Below are 5,367 nucleotides of genomic sequence, written 5' to 3'. Positions count from 1 at the left end.
GGTGGAAGCCGGGGAAGGGGGGCGGGTGGAGGGGGGGGAAAGGGCGTCTTTTCTCTCGAGTCACCGAAAAACTGCAAAGCCAGATTCATGTGTCATTTGCCAAAGATTACGTTTATAGGAGGCTGAAGAGCTTTAGAACACCATGAAAATATTCCAGCAACAGTTTCTTAGAAGTCAAAGAGCAGCTAGAGGTCTTCTTCAAGCACTACTTGGGGTTTGTTTTGTTGTTTTTCTTTTTTCTCCCCAGGTCCCCGTATTTTATTTCACATTCTTTGCTTCAATATCACAACGCCGACAAAAGCACCGGCCTAGAACATTTTAACAGTAAACCCAACAGAATATAAAATTATATATTTAGACCTCGAGAACAGAACAAGGTTTTTAACCTGTTCATTTCTCCCTTGCATTTTATTAGTGTTGTCTGCATAACACTGTGGATAACTCCTAAAGGACATTTTATATTTTTGTTTGCTTTCTGAATTAAGGAGAGCTTTCATTACACAGATAGACCTATTGCCTATGCAGGTGTACACCTCTTTTCTGCACACTGGCATATAAAATAATAGCGATATTAAGGATCTAAAAACCCGCAGGTCTTCAAGTTGGCAGTGAGTATAAAAATATTCTGTTCTGAAAAATTCTGGCAGTGGTAGCTGAACACAACAAATCCAGTGGATGCTCTACACCCCCTAGATAGGCTTTCTGCGGATAGCATTCTACAGCTACAGGAATAAATAAATAAAATCTTCAGCTTTTAATTAAGGCAATTTAATTCAGACCTCTCCACTCCGCGTAGTCGCCGTGGGAAATGTATACTCCAATGTTTACTCGGATCTCTTTCTGTCACTATTCTGTCTTGTTTTACACTTACGACATCAGCAAAGCTTTCTGGCCCCTACAGCCATTGTTCCCCACTTCCACGTTCTGCGTTCAACCTCTGCCCGCCCAAGAAACTTCCTAAAGTTCAACAGGAGGGGAACTCAGTGCACTTAGTTTATTAATGTCACTGTTTTAACGCTACCTCTCCTCTGGTTGCTCAGGCTTCTCTAAGGTATACAGTGCCCCGCTGGCCGTTCCTTATGGTACAGTGCAGCTTCTCAAAAGATCATCGGATGGAGAAATTTAGCTCTTTTTGAAACATTTAAGTAACTGAGCAATTACTTCTGAATGGGGTGGGGGGAGGGAAAACTAGAGAGCTTAAATAAGGAGGGTAGGGGGGAGAGACACAATACAGCTAGCCCAAAAACAACAGGGATGTGTATGCATGGGAGGGAAACTTAAAAGGTTTGTATTTAAAGTGTGCTTGCAAGGTCTTCTGCACAATATGTGCCACTCTCCTTAAAGGGGCACCGAGTGCCAATAACCATTAGTCATCCAGTAGGGACCTTTCATTACAGATTTATCTTTCGGGGGAGTTCCCCAAAGGGAACATAGCTGCGGATTTCAAACCCGGTCCAGTTCCAGTTACACAGTGCGTACCTGCTTCAATAGAAGGGAGAGATACTTACCAGAGTTTCGGGAGTGCGCGGATAGCACCAAGGTCTCTGCAGTGTTCCTTTCCTCTGCGGAATACTATCTTGCATCCGAGGCAGTTCCCAGTCTATATTTGATATTAACAGCCTCAAATACGAGGCTCTCCCATAGACATTTTTTTTCCAGGGTTTTCAAGCAAATTTCTCGGTGCCACAATGTTATGATGGAAGGATGCTGAAATGACAGGCCTCGTAGACGCTTGTCTTAATCATCGGCTTCTTAATTTAGTTTTAGTGCTGTGGTTTTGTGTGTGTGCGCGTGTGTGTCTGCGCTTGTGTGCGCGCAAGAGAAGCCTCTGACAACCTGCAGCTTCCTAATGACTGACGAGGCAGGGCTGCTGCAGCAAAGTAACACTTCCCTGGTGTGAAGACCTCTTACTGGGAAGTTTAGTTCACTACTGTTCTCGCAATCCTAATCGTATAACTTGTAACTAAAACCCAAGGAAGTAGGATATAGCATGCTAAATAGACTAACTTCTAATCACTAGAAGCTGTTGAGGATTAACTGGAAGCTGGCTAGAGGTGGACACCTAAACTTAAATCTACAAATTCAGAGAGAAGTCTGGACCATTGAATGCTTCTTCCTCTCCCTCTTTGCCTCCATTCATCCATCCACCTTCAGTCCCATTCACCCCTCTTCAAAATGTTTGACTACCTCTTTCTCTTTGTTAGCGCACTGCTCCGTCCCCATTCGCCATGCCTTAGGAGCAGGGTATCAGTATCTGCTGAGCAGTCCTTACCTTAATTGCCCAGGTAACCTGGAATAAATAAGGCAAGCTTATAGTCAAGGGGGAATAGAATTATATAAGCGTACATGGAGGCATTTACTGTACCGAATGTGATATTACTGATTGTTAAATCAAAGTGTCCGGACTTGTTTCATGGAAGCATGATGCCATCGAAGCGTGGTTACTAAATACCCTTTCTTCATGGCTGAAAAAAATCTCATTCATTTCTTAAGCTGTCAGTACATTTTAGCAGCTTAACCGCCTTGAAAGAGCCCGAGAGTAGAGCCACTATACCCGTGTGAAGGGGGATTGAAGGTTGAAGCTGAGGCGGGGGGTGGTGCAGGGGAAGTACGCTATATGCATTAAGTGTATATTGGAGAGGGTCTTTTCTTCCTTTGGCCTTAAATTTAAAAACTAAATAAAAATTAAAATTTAAAAAAAAAAAGGTAGGGGGGAGGGCAGGGGCAGAAAAGTATGTGGTTGAAACACTATCCCTATGAGTTATACCCAAGAGCTGCACCGAGATCGCTGTTGAATGGCACTTCAGCCAGGACGTTTCAGCTCAGCTATTCAGCCCCATCCTGACCCCGGAGCTGGATACTCTCAGTCCATCCCCACCGCTCGGTTCGGTGCATCCGCAGCGTCGACGAACGCGCAGGTGAGACACCATTCACACTCTGCAGAGAGCCGGCTCCCCTCTGCACACCCACCCGTATTTCACAGGTCTGGGGCTGTGTGCCTCCGTTCCACGCACCAGCTTCTACTCCAAACACTCCACAAAACCTTCCCTGTTAGAAAATGCTGCCATGAGGGACTTTCTTAAGAGAATTCGGGTTTAGCCAGAGTTGAGCGGCCAAACCTGCCGCTCATGCAGTGCCCCGATGCACAAAGGTACCACTGAAGTGGAGTCGCTTTCGGGCCAGAACTCAGGAAGGAACTGGCATTAGACTCCCGCATTTCCAAAGTAAATAGTTTTATAAACGGTGCCTTTTCTAATGAAGGAAAAAAAAAAAAGATTCGAAAGTTTAAGTCCAGCAGAAATTATAATTGACGTGGCTTCTCTCACATATCTTTTTTTCTACCGTAAACAATGAATTAATCTTCATGGACGTAGAAAGATATGTACCACATATTGGACAAAACATTTCCTTTTTTGGTAGAACTGTATATCCACAGCATTAAAATATATGTATATAAAAATCCTAAGTTTATGCACAGAGTTTTATTCTGCACCCGTGACAAATGACCAAATGTTAAATCTAGATCATCAAATGTTTTTAAAGTGTGCTTCTTGCGGTGTTAGCCTTTTGCTCAGAAATGCAAAAAAGATAAAACTTCATTTTCTTCCCTGCTATATTTTCATGCCTGAGCATAACACAAAGTAAACTCAGCTTTGACCTAAGAAACACCTCAAGGCATTAAAATTTCAACAGGCAATGTCAGTGTTACATTAAACAAGAACTCCTCCAGTTCGCTACAGAGCTGGGATTTGAATAAAACGTTCAATGTTAACAAACAATACACACGTTTGGCACTTTGTGTATTAAATGGATCAAAGAGATTTGATACGGCACAATACACCATTTGTACAGACCTGATTGAGTTAATATAATATCAGCAAATTTTACAACGAAATGAATCTGTTTCTTCTCTTTGTGTTTAAAACCAGCACAGATTACAAATTTTAATGATCTGAAAATGTTTGGTATACAAAATCATGCTTATTTCAGTATTAGCAAAAACACAAGAAATTTTTCAACACAAACACCCAGCTGTGTCTATTTTAAAAGCAGTTCAATGACAGCTTGCACTTATGAGCATGCAATCAGCTAATTTCGCTTTTTTTTTTCTTCTGTGTTAATCAACACTTTCCTTCCTGCATATCAGAGTACAAATAGTATAGTTACTCCACATCAGTAAATGTTTACGTAACCTGTCCTTTCTCAAGAATCTGGTTACACCGAATCATTACATGCTAGACCGAGTAGGAAAACGCACTGGGCCCAGCTACCCTAATGGGATCCTAGTGCACCATAATGACACATATTAGTTAATGATCATCATAATCATAATAATATGCAGGAAGCTTACCTTTTCTCTTACCCCTTGCCATGGTAGAGTCATATAATATCCTCCTCATTTCACTCTTCGTCAAGAAATCCCATACATTGACTTCAGTGTTGAGAAACGAAATAATTACAAATTGTCATGGTTAAAAAAAAAACAAAAACCAAAACAAACAACCTGAATTTCTAAAAAAAACCCCAAAATCTAAAACTACACCACAAACAAAGGAAAAAAGAGCGGTTGTTGATCATTAACTTGTGTGTGTGTGTCAGTAGCAACCTGTTATGAAATTGGTTAAATAAATACAATTGTGGTAAGGTCATTCGAGGTTAATCCAATGCCCAGAGTTCATGCCATCCCCAATTGCAATTGTTTATTACCGGTCCATTTTACTTGTCCTCGTTATTTACTCTCTCTTTCCCACACTCGCTTTTCCTCCCTCCCTCCTACCAGACACACACAAACACATATATAAAACGCACGTCTGCACAGAACTACGTTCATTGCATTGTGCTCTAACCTGAATTTCCTTAGGATAAGTTGTTTTAGCTGGGGTTGAGCTGCACGTATTGTTTCTACAGAGCATCTTTTCCTCCAGCACAAACGTGAAGCAGCTTAACGCGCTGCTAGAGGTTTACCACAGCTTTGGTCTGAATGCGATCAGCACGCTCTCTGTCCATTACATTTCCCCTTCTCCTTTCCGAGTAAGAAAGCTGCGCGATGTATTTCACTTTGTTTTCCGCTTGATTTTTTTTTTTTTTTTTGTTCCAGTGCTGACAGTAAAAAACGATATGCTGTGGACAATTAATACCCAACCCTTTGCTCCCGGCAAAGCGAAACCGTAAGCCCGAGCCTGTATCACCGCGTCTACTTGTGGAAAGCGGCGGTGCCAGACCCTTTCCCTGCCCCAGGAGAACCCGGCCCGCTGCTGCCCGCCCTATCCCTTCTCCCAGCAAAACTAAACCCCGCGGAACTCAGACCCCGCGGCCGGGCCCACGGGCCGAGCCGGCAGGAAACTGCAGTGTCCCTTTCATGGGCTA

The 5,367-nt window shown here is 42.7% G+C and overlaps 1 long non-coding RNA gene across 1 annotated transcript in view; it reads right to left on the bottom strand.

Annotated features, from left to right (window-relative positions):
* Window positions 1-3,322, bottom strand: part of LOC102037761 — a 6,692-nt gene extending 3,370 nt beyond the window's left edge. Inside the window, exon 1 of the long non-coding RNA XR_265250.2 lies at window positions 1,509-3,322. This is a non-coding gene — a long non-coding RNA (uncharacterized LOC102037761). The remainder of the gene's footprint in view (window positions 1-1,508) is intronic.
* Window positions 3,323-5,367: the final 2,045 nt, after the last annotated feature.

The sequence above is a fragment of the Geospiza fortis genome, unplaced genomic scaffold (genome assembly GCF_000277835.1).
Source record: "Geospiza fortis unplaced genomic scaffold, GeoFor_1.0 scaffold54, whole genome shotgun sequence".
NCBI classification, from domain to species: Eukaryota; Metazoa; Chordata; class Aves; order Passeriformes; family Thraupidae; genus Geospiza; species Geospiza fortis.
This window is presented reverse-complemented; position numbering and strand designations above follow the sequence as displayed.